The sequence below is a fragment of the Macaca thibetana genome, chromosome 5, assembly GCF_024542745.1.
Source record: "Macaca thibetana thibetana isolate TM-01 chromosome 5, ASM2454274v1, whole genome shotgun sequence".
Lineage (NCBI taxonomy): Eukaryota > Metazoa > Chordata > Mammalia > Primates > Cercopithecidae > Macaca > Macaca thibetana.
The window spans coordinates 171,915,359-171,927,526 of record NC_065582.1 but is presented as its reverse complement, the minus strand read 5'-3'; the positions used below and the strand labels follow the sequence as shown (position 1 = coordinate 171,927,526).

The window sequence follows — 12,168 nt, the reverse complement described above, 5'->3', positions numbered from 1 at the left end:
ACTTCCTGAGACTGGTAATTTATGAAGAAAAGAGGTTTGACTCACAATTCCATAGGCTGTACAGGATGCATGGCTTGAAGACTTAAGGAAACTTACAATTATGGTGGAAGGCAAGGGGAAGCAAACACACCTTCACATGTAGGAGCAGGAGGAACAGAGAGCGAGAGAAGGGGGAAGTGCTACACATTTTCAAACAACCAGATCTCATGAGAACTCACTATCATGACAACAGCAAGGAAATCCTTCCTTCCCCATGATCTAATTAATTCCTACCCGGTTCCTCCCCCAACATTAGGGACTACAATTCAATGAGATTTGGGTGGGGATCAAAGAGTTTTAAAGTTACAAATTCAATTTTTATGAGTTGCTGGGCTATAAAAATTATCTATTTCTTATTGAGTGTGTTGAGAGTTTGCTTTCTGAAGAATTGATCCATTTTATGTGTTATCAAATGTTTGTATGTGGAGTTGTTCGTATATTCACCTATTATCTAATGTCTTCAGGGTTTGTGGTTATATCAGTTGTTTCATTTTTTTATATTGGTAAATTGCCTTTTCTCTTTTTTTTTTCTTTGTCACTCTTACTAGAAATTTGCAAGAACCAGCTGTTTTTCTCTATTTCTAATTTTGTTAATTTCTACTCTTATCTTTATCATTTCCTTTCTTCTGCCTGCTTTATTTATTCTTCTTTCAGTTTCTTGAGGTGGAAGCTAAGACTATTAATTTGAAATGTGTCCTGTGTTCCAATGTAAGCATTTAGTGCTATAAATTTTTCTCTCAGTACTGCTTTAGCTGCATTCCACAAATTCTGACATGTATTATTTTCATTTTCATTCAGTTCAATGTATTTTTTTATTTCCCTTGAGAGTTCTTCTTTGACTCAAAGGTTATTTAGAAGTAAGTTGTCTAGTTTTTAAGTGATTGGAGGTTTTACTGTTATTTTTAAAAATAATTTCTAGTTCGATTTCACTGTAGTCAGACAACATGCTCTGGATGATTTTAATTGTTATAAGTTTGTTGTTGTTCTTTTTATGACTCAGAATATGATTTAACTTGGTATATGTTCCATAGGTGCTTAAAAAAATGTGTATTCTGCTGTTGATTGAGTGTTCTGTAAATATTGATTACATCCTGTTGGTTCCAGTAGTCTTGTGACATGAATATTAGATCTTTTGACATAGTCACATAAGTCCTGAGTATCTGTTCAATTTCCAAGTTTATTTTCTATTGTTCAGATTGGATAATTTCTATTATTCTTTCTTTCAGTTTACTGATTCTTTTCTCTGTTCCCTCCATTCAGCTGTTGAATCCATCTACTGAATTTTTTTGTTATTGCATTTTCTGTTCTAAAATCTGACTTTACAGCTTCTACTTCTTTGCTGAGACTTTTTATTTTCATTTGTTTCAAGCATGTTATAATTGCTCACTGAAGCATCTTTTATAATAGCTGCTTTAACTTTCTTTTTCAGATAAATGGGACAGGAAAGATAATCAGTACACTGAAAGAGAGAACAATGAAAATTATGCAATCTTAAGATACTGAAAAAAAGAGAGACTTGGGGACCTTTCTGACTAAAATAAAAGCTCTAACATTCATGTCATCGGAATATGGGAAGGAGAAAAAAGGGAGAGCTGAAAAAATAATGGTTGAAAACTCCTCAAATGTTAACATCTCTGTCATCTCAGTGTCGGCATTCATTGTTACTGTTCATTCAAGAGAGATTGTCCTGGTTCTTGGTTTGATGAATCATTTTTACTGGAACCTGGACATTTTGGGTATTTTGTTAAGAAACTCCAGATTTCATTTTAACCTTATACTTTTGTTAGCTATCGATGATATCACTCTGACAACAGCAGACAGGGATATTGACTCATTACTTCCAGGTAGAGATAGAAGTCCAGGTTCCTCACTTGGCCCCTGTTGATACCTGAGAACAGGGGGCTCTATGTTACTACTGAGAGGAAGTGGGGGTCTCAGTTCCCCACTACCCCTCACCTGATACCACCCTGGATAAAAGTGCAAATGACTCATTACTGCTCCCCACATGTCCACCACAGGGATTGTATGGCCTCATTACCACTGAACACTAGCAAAAATCCAGACTCTCCATTAGGTATCTTCTGATGTCGACTCAGTAGCGGGAGGGAGTAGAACCTAATTACTGCAGGGTGCAGGTGGAAGTCCAGGTTCACATGTGGTCTCCACTGACATTGTGAGTGGGGGGTCTTCATTACTTCTCAGCAAGAATGAAAGTACTAGCTTTCTATTTGGCCTCCTCTAACACCATCCAGCACCATCTAACACATCCAGGTATGTTTAGGGTGTTGGGGGAAACACTTTGTTACAGCCTAGCAAGAGTGGAGCTCTAGGCTACCCACTTGGTCTTTACTGGCATAGCTGATAGCCGGGTCACATTTTTTTTTTTTTTCTGTCGTTATTTGGCCGGAATAGGATGGTTATCATCTAAAGTTTCTGTGCTGCTAGACTGCCCCTTCACCTTTTTTTTTTTTTTTTTTTTTTTTTTTTACATAGAGCAGACTTTTGTTTGGGCTTTGTTTGTTTGTTTGTTTGTTTGTTTGAACATGTTAGCACTTACAGAGTTCTAGATTCTCCACCTCCAATTCTGGGATATACAAGGCAAAAAGGAAATCAAAGGGCCTTACTGTCCCTTGGGTTCCAAGATGCCTAGATGGTTATCCTTCTTTTCTTTACCTTTTGGACTTTTAGATTTTTGTTTTGTATATAATATTCAGGGTTATTTGTTGTCCTTAGTGGAAGGAAGAGGGGCAAATAATCTACTCTATCTTCAAGGAGGCAGAGGTTCTAAACATTTATTCTTAATAACATCTTATAAAAACACATTTAAATGACATTGAATGAAATGTTAAAGTAGAATAAAGATTTTGTATGTTTAGTAATCTTATTGTTATTCCTTACAATATTAAGATTTGTAGGTGAGTATTGGCCACATTCTTAGCAAAGGCATGTGTATGTATAGTCACCTATCTAATTTAAAGGTATTTTTGGTAGGCAGATTGATAACTATGAATAGGTGGTTTGATGGTGCTAAGTAAACCAGCCTTCCTCAAATAAATTCTCTCTCTGGCTAGTGTATAGCATTACCAGGCTTAAGCTTTATCCCTTTAATGAATATCTATAATATCTGCTGAATATAAGTATCCATGGAAAATATATGGTACTACTCTAGACCCCAATTTGTGCTACATGCTTCCAACCCTCACCAATAGAAAGGAATTAGATACTTAACAGAACCAAACAAATATGAGGACAGTTCACCAGAACTCCCAAGTATATTCTTTTAGACACATACACACAGTCATGTACATGCATCTCTGCAACACATACGTACATATGCATCTCAATCAATCAAATTGACAAAGAAGACCCAATTTAATCAGCATTTTAGATTATAAGTAATATTTATTGACAACTGTTTGGTGTCTGGAATAGGTTACAAGAAGTTGGATGTAACATGTCTTCCCACTCACTTGAAGAGAGAGAATCTGATTTTCTCTTGTGTCTTTCAGTCATTTAGGAGCTAAGCTCAAAAAGTATTTATTAAGCACTTACTCTGTAACAGACACCATGTTACTAGGGATAAGAATGTACAACTCACTTCTTTATGCTTTCTCTTATTTGATGGCTCTTACACCAAAAATTTGTTTCTGTAAAATTGGTTTTCTTAATCATAAATTTGTAATGCATTTTAGAAACTGCTTTCCCATACTTCCACTCATTAATTCTTAAAATAAGGTAGAAAGCTCTATTATTTCTTATATTTAACAAATTAGGGCAGTGAGGTCAAGAAATTTCAGTGTCTTTCCCACCAGCACACAACTAGAACTGCAGTGATGTCGTAAACAGTGATCTTCTGGCCCTCCAAGCCCAGAACACTTTCATATGACACCTAGATGCTGCTCATTTTCCGAGAGCTTTTCCCCCAATGATCTGACCATCTTTGGTTAAGATCCACCTTATGATTGTATTCATTTTCCTAAATTGTTCTACTAAACCAGTAATTCCATGAGGATGAAGCTCTCGTTATGATTCATTACTTTTATACATCTGTCCTTGTTGGCCTTCCCTTACTATTTGTTAATTTCAAAATTGCTGCAATGGATCCAGACTCTGAAAAAGAAATAAGCCTTGATGTTCTTCCTTGTTATCAATCGACCTGCCTCTGCCTCTTCCTAGCTCTGTGGTCTCAGCTAAATTAATAATATTCTCTTAGCTGAGGTTTCTTATTTTATTTTATTTTATTATTTTTTATTATACTTAAAGTTCTACGATACATGTGCAGAACATGCAGGTTTGTTACACAGGTATAAACGTGCCATGGTGGCTTGCTTCATCAACTCGTCATCTATCTTAGGTATTTCTCCTAATGCTATCCCTCCCCTAGCCCCCAAACCCCCGACAGGCCCCAGTGTGTGATGTTCCCCTCCCTGTGTCCATGTGTTGAGGTTTCTTATTTGTAATATGGGTGTAATAATGCTTACCTCTCAGAGCTGTTAAAAATATAAAGAATACTCAACGGATTGTGCAAAACTCCTAGGAGAATGTTTGGCAGAGAGCAGGCCTTCCTCTCCGTCCTACTGCATAACAAACCTCTTGAGAATAGGAACATGTCCACACAGTGCTTTGTACTTATCAGGCATTGGAAACAGATTTGCCGAATGAATGGATAAACAAATATCGCAAAAGGATTTTTAATTATCAGCATTACAAAATAACTTTATATACAGCAAGTTGATACAGTATTTTGGCATATAGTCTTGTAGTACAGTCTACAAGATATATACACACACACACACACATATATACCAGTATATATACTATACACACTATACATATCTTATAAACTAAAATTGAATATATGATCATTAATAACACTAAATCTTTTCACTTTAATATGTTTGCCCTATTATTTATTTAATCTCTGATGTCTGTACCAGCTCCCTGCTACCTGACTTTATCCTTTCCTGTGAATTAATCATTCATTCATGCATGCAATTAACATTTGCTGACCATTTACTGTCTACCACAAACCAGGATGCATGATTCATAAGACTCTTCTGTCTCTGCCTCCAAAGAATTTATACATTATGAAAAAAACCAATGCATAAATAATTTATACTTAATGGAGGTGTTATGATAGAAGTACAAAAAAGTGCTATGGTTATAAGAATGATTCATTTTGCCTAGGGACTTTGCTTACCAGAGCTTATATGATAGAAAGTGATTTTTCTCTTTGTAAACTAAATTGACCTACTGGTAATAAAAATAGCTTCCATTTGTATAGTACTTTAAAAGTGCTTTCACATCCATTTCTTCTTTAAATCCTCACAATGAATGTTCTATAGTGTAATGGTTTTCTTTAAGATACATTTGCAAAAAAAAAAAAAAAAGGAAGATATGAGGCCAACTCGTATGCAACATGGAAATTCATTTGAAATCTCATAGGTAGAAGATAAAAGCCAGAACTGGAAACAGTAGTCAATTGGAACCTCATGGCAATCATTTCAAGAATTTTTGCGATTTTGCTAATAACAAAGACCAGTTTCTTCACCTTCATCCTCAATGCCATCTCCTCATTTCAAGCCTGACCTACCATCTCACTCTTGGGTTATACCAACAGCCTTCTGACTGGATTCTCTGATTTGTATCTCATCTCCCTCCAAACCATTTGCCATATTGGCCACAAAATAATTTTTCAATACAAATTGTACCACATCATTTTCCCATTGAAAGCTGTTTTATATAGAACTTCACACTCCCTATAGAGTTAAGTCCAAATGCTTTCTCATGTATATAAAACTCTCCATCATCTAAACCTGTTAACTTCTTCAAACTTGTTATTGGTCACTTTCTTCCAACTATTCTTACTGATTTTACTCCAAGCCACCATACTATCTCCATTTTTGTGCCTTTATAGATGCAGTCTTTGGCCTAGAATGCTTTTAGCTCTCCACCATTCTGTCTGGTACCATGATGGTAGACATAGAAAGTATGGCGATTTTCTTGTTTATAACTAAACTTACTTAACAACAATAGCAGAATCTTCACAACATAATTTTCGCTCTTCCTTTTTTTCCCTCTTATTTTATTACTACATAAAATAGAGTTTGGGAACCATTAGTATAACTTTTTCTCTTAAAATCTCAGGGAGAGATTATTATGTTTTTATTGCATATTAAAGATTCATGACATTTATATTCATTTAACATAGAACTAAACTATCTTCTATTGTGAGCATATTTTGTGCTACATGCTAAGTAACTAGCTGGGAATAAGTCAAACAGTGCATATCTGAGTGTACCGTGGATCTCATATTCAAATGAAACAGAAAATAAAATAAATAAATGAATTAAATCTTACATATTGGTGAGCAATACTTCTGAGGAAATAAAAGATGGCCTGAAAAGGAGGACACTTTAGAGATTACAGCCCATGAAGGTCTCTAGGAGGAAATAAATCTTAGATGAAATCTGAAAGATGAGGAGTCAGCCACGCAGTTGGAAGAAGAGTCAGCTGGGCCAAGACAGCAGCAAGCCCAGAAACTCTAAGTCAGAGCAAAGTTTGGAGTGTCTGAAGAACTGAACAACCAGAATAGTTGAGCATGCTGCGTGAGAGGTTGAGTGGTCTCAAGTTGATGGTAGAAGACACAGGGCCTTGTAGACTAGACCAAATAAACCACTGGATGACTTTTAAAAAAAAGGATGAATTGGATGCAACACGGGCTACTGGGTAAAGAATGGATTATAAGAGAACAACAGTGGAAACAAGAGAACCAGTTAGGAGGTTATAATAAGGTTCTGTCAAGAGATATTGATGGATGGGACTACAGTGGCGGCAGTGGCAATAGAAAGAAATGGATGGATTTGAGATACACTTTGGAGATGAAACCGACAAGATCATTTTGGAAGCTAAGAAAAAAAATGTAAGATGTGTCCTAGCTCTCTGGCATGAAGCCACTGGGTAGATGGTGAGCCATTTACTGAGATGGAAAAGACTGAGGAAACAAAAAATAAATGGAGGAAAATTGAGAGCTTCATTTTGGACACGTTATATTTGTGGTACCTCTCAAACATCTGAGGGAAGACATCAAGTAGGTAGTCGAATAAGCAGCTCATACCTCAGAAGGGAGTCCCTGAGCTAGATAAGCAAACGTGGAAGTTTTAAATACAGAGGGGAGGTGAGGTGAGTTAATGCATTGAATATATTAAATGAAATAATACATAGAAAGTAGTAGACAGTGTACTTGGCATAGTAGCAAACATGTGCTCAAATATTAGCTGTTGGATGCTGCTTGTGGTTAGGACATTCTTCACAAAGGGTAACCTAAGATTTTTTCACTAAGGATAATATGGCTTTTATATTATTTTCTTCTCAATAGAAATATAAACAACCAGTAGTTGTTAAAAGTTACTCATGTATTTGAAAGCTTATTTAGAATGTTTTACATATTCATATGTAGAAGTAGAAAAGATGAAATGAAAAGGTTAATATTAGAAATAGACGGCATATATAACAATATATTACATAATATAAAATATATATTGTATTGTATATAATAGAAATAGATATATAATTTAGTTTCAAAGGTATTTTTAACAGACCAAATGGAAAATTGGTTAAATTATTCAGATTTTAAGAGTTTTAGCATGTACATACAAACATATATATTCCAGAATGCTGATAAATTAATTTATGACACAGGTTGATTTTTATGCATGGTAGTTACAACTAAGAAAATGCAGTTTTACCCTATACATTGTCTCTGCAATTTACTAGCTGTGTGAACTTGGGCAAATTATATAACCCCTTGGTTCCCCAATTTCCACATCCGTAAAACACCAATAATTATACCATATCTAATCATGTCGTCACGTGAAATGACAATTAATGTGTGTAAAATGTATAGTACAGTGCCTGAAGTAAACCATAAATGATTGGTCTGTACAGTGGTTCTCAACCCCAGATGAATATTAGAATCACCTGGGGAGTTTTTAAAATGTTGATGTCCAGGCTTCACCTAAAGCAATTACATCCGAATCTCTGGAGGTGGGGCTTAAGCCAATAACAGTTTTTAAAAAAATTCATCACATGGGCCAGGTGCAGTGGCTCACACCTGTAATCTCAGCGCTTTGGGAGGCCAAGGCAGGAGGACTGCTTGAGCCCCAAAGTCGAGACCAGCTTGGGCAACAAGGTGAGGCCTTGTCTGTACAAAAAATTTTAAAAATTAGCCAGGCATGGTGGAGTGCACCTAAAGTCCCAGCTACTTGGGAGGCTGAGGCAGGAGGATGGCTTGAGCCCAGGAGATGGAGGCTGCAATGAGCCTTGTTCATGCCACTGCACTCCAGCCTGGGCAACAGCATAAGACCTCGTCTCAAAACAAACTGAAACAAACAAAAAAAAATCTCCCTCACTTTATGATTTCAATCTATATCCAGGGTTGAGAACTACTGATCTATAATAACTATCACATATCATATATGGGCATGTAATGTTTGTGTATGTGAATTATATTCATATAATATTGTGTCATGTCAATTAAACAAGTGGTCAAAAGAATTTAAAAATCTGTCCAGTGATTTAGTTTGAAAAAAATATATAAATTGGAAGAGTAGATAAATGATAATCAGGGCTTACATCTCTGGAGTAAGTTGCCTGCGCACAATTACCATCTCCAACATTCACTAGCTTATAACTTTGGGCAAGTTACTCAACTACTGTTTCCTCATTTATCAACTAGGGATAATGAAGATGCCTATCTCTCATTGTGTTGTTAGTAAAATGTGTGTAATATTGTCTGGCATATCACAGGTATTACATATTTATTATTTTGGGAAATTTGATGGAACTGTTGCTGGGAATGTAAATTAGGTTCAAACACTGCAGAAAGCAGTGTGGCAATTCCTCAAAGAGCTAAAAACAGAACTACCATTAGACCCAGAAATCCCATTACTGGGTGTACACCCAAAGAATGTAAGTCGTTCTATCATAAAGGCACATGCACGTGTATGTTCCCTGTAGCACTATTCACAACAACAAAGACATGGAATCAACCTAACTGCCCATCAATGGTAGACTGAAGAACATGTGGTACATACACACCATGAAATACTATGCAGCCATAAAAAAACAAGATCATGTCCTTTGCAGGAACATGGATGGAGCTAGAGGCCATTATCCTTAGCAAACTAACGCAGGCAGAGAAAACCAAATGCCACATATCTTCACTTATAGGTGGGAGCTAAATGATGAGAACACATGGACACAGAGAGGGGAACAACAGACCCCTGGACCTACTGGAGAGTGGAGGGTGAGAGGAGGGAGAAGATCAGGAAAAATAACTAATAGGTACTAGGCTTAATACCTATGAAATAATTTGTACAACAAACCCCCATGACACGAGTTAACCTATGTAACAAACCTGCACATGTACTCCTGAACTTAAAAGTTAAAAAAAGAAATTTGATGAAAATAGGTACTTGGAATGAATATTACTAGTCATTAATATTCAATCTGAGTAACATACTTTTGCATTAGAACTGAAAAACAGATGCTATACCAAAGGTCTGGGGTAACTGTGAAGAAACATTCTCTAGACCTTATATGAAAGATCAAACTAATCCTCATTTCATATTAGCTATTTGTCATCATAGAAAACAATATGTTAATCTTGCCAGGACCTATATAAAACACCATAGAATATGTTAGTAAAAGTATCCAGCATCCCTGAAGCCCTGAATCCCAGATATTACACGACAAACTGCTGGGAATGTTCAAATTATAACCATATACAGATCCTGTGTTAGGTGCAGGTCCTGGAAGTGAATTTTCAGTGATGAATCCCTCTGTCTCGACTGGTTTGACTTCCCCTACTTCTCTAGCCTTGCTCAAACGGCCTCACCTCACCCCCTTGCTCCATCTAGGCAACACCCTCTTCCCTTTCCATAACATGTCCTACTATTTGTCTCCTCCAAGGCTTGGCTATTCTTGCCGACACCTCTTCCTAGAATGTTCTTCCTATTTCCCTCTGACCATCTCACCCCCAACCTACACATCTTTTAAGATTCAACTCAAGTACTAAGCTTTTCCATTGAAGCCTTTCCCCAATGCCCCAGGTTGAAGTAACAATTCCCTCTTTTTTAGCTGCTTACACCATGAACAGAGGGCCATTTAAAACCATCATTGAGGCCGGGCACGGTGGCTCACGCCTGTAATCCAGCACTTTGGGAGGCCTAGGCGGCCGGATCATGAGGTCAGGAGATAGAGACCATCCTGACTAACACCGTGAAACCCCGTCTCTACTAAAAAATACAAAAAGTTAGCCGGGTGTGGTGGTGGGCACCTGTAATCCCAGCTACTTGGAAGGCTGAGGCAGGAGAATGGCGTGAACTCAGGAGGCGGAGCTTGCAGTGAGCCGAGATCACACCACTGCACTCTAGTCTGGGTGATAGAGCAAGACTCTGTCTCAAAACAAAACAAAACAAAACAAACAACCATCATTGAGCCTCCTTAAAGGCCAGAGCACTTGTCTTATTTATTTATTTATTTATTTATTTATTTATGCATCAGCCCCTGACACAGAGCCTGGCTCATTTAACTGATTTCATTGACTTAGAGAATGGAAGGAAGGGAGGGAAGGAAAAAAGAAACAACATCCATTTGTAGAGTATATGACCTAGAGGAAGGACACCAACAATGAGCATGAATGTATAAATGAAAACTTGTGGCCCCTGGTTTCAATAAGATCAACAGAAAAACCATGCTGACACTCAGCCCAGTTTCTCATAAAGTTAATGCAGCATCACATCTCTGCTTCATGAAGAAGCACTGTTCCGGATTTCGGTTAGAATCAGAAGTTTACTTTCAAACACTGAAATTCTCTAGATTTCCATTCTTAATTAAATTAACTCCCATCTTTCAAAGATCTTCACTCAGGAGGCTGAGGTGACAGGATCACTTGAGCCTGGAAGGCGGAGACAGCAGTGAGATGAGACTACAGCACTGCACTCCATCGCGGGTGACAGAGAAAGACCCTGTCTCAAAAACAAACAAACAAACAAACAAACCAAAAAATAAGAAAACCAAACACCACAAATCCTCACAAAAAACAAAGATTTTCTAAACTGTTGCCGCCTCTTGGAAGTCTTCTCCAGTTTAGTGGAGACAAAATTATGAGACTCACAAAAATTTCAGCACAGTAAATTAAGAGCAGGAACTCTGGGATACTGTTTCTACTATTAGCTCTGTGGTTTCAGGCAAGCTGCCTAACACCTCTGTGCCTTAGTTCACTCGCCTTTGAAATGAAGACAATAGTAATATTTATCATGGATTTGAAAAGGGTACTGAATGTTCAGAATAATGCCTTGCACATGGAGAGAATGACATGAATGTTAATAGTTTATATTATAAATTGTTAATATTATAAATGTGACTATTAGAGGAAAGAATTACTGAATTTTCTTCTTTCCTTCTATCCTTCCCTAAACAAGAATGTAGTTATCTCTGTTTTAATTTCTATAACATTGCTTATTTTATAAGTTCAGGGCCTAAACATATTGGCCATAGAGAGAATATACTTTCACCATTCATATGAATAAACAAGTCTACATTTAACTTACAAAACAGGAGATTTCTCTTCTATAAATCCTTTGTAATATTTGTTGCTTCAGAGTCTATATTAGCAACAGTGAAACTTGGCAAGATAACCAATCTTGTGTAATGGCAGAGAAATGGCAGGACAACCTTGCCTTAGATTTCTAAATTTCAAATAAGGCAGTATCTGTCAGATGCATGGGAATTTTTTTTCTGAACTAAAATGAGCTGAACACAAGTATAAAGCTTATTATCAATCTCATTTTCAGTTCCTTTGAAATCTTTAGTGAGTTGCTCCTAGCTAAGAGACTAGCCATCAAAAAAAAAAAAAAAAAAAAATCTATGTGTGGTAGAGGATTAGGTAAATCAAATGCCTATAGAAGTTGAGAATCCATCATTCTTGTTTCCATTCTCCAGTGAAGAGGGTAAATCTTATCCTCTACAGTAAATGAACTACAGAAGGCTCCAAAGAGACTGAATCCTTTAGACAGTACAGGGACCTCTGATGTCATGCCTAAGGAAAAGTTACAGTATGTCCTC

General features: G+C 36.8%; 1 protein-coding gene across 2 annotated transcripts in view; it reads right to left on the bottom strand.

Annotated features, from left to right (window-relative positions):
• Window positions 1–12,168, bottom strand: part of LOC126955277 (40S ribosomal protein S18-like) — a 142,301-nt gene that overhangs the window by 113,647 nt on the left and 16,486 nt on the right. The window contains exon 3 of one of the 2 annotated variants that reach the window (XR_007725865.1): window positions 7,672–11,069. The exons of the other annotated variant lie outside the window; for it this stretch is intronic. The gene's annotated coding sequence lies outside the window, so the exon portion shown is untranslated. Of the gene's footprint in view, window positions 1–7,671; window positions 11,070–12,168 lie in introns of those variants that run through there. 2 annotated transcript variants of the gene reach the window in all.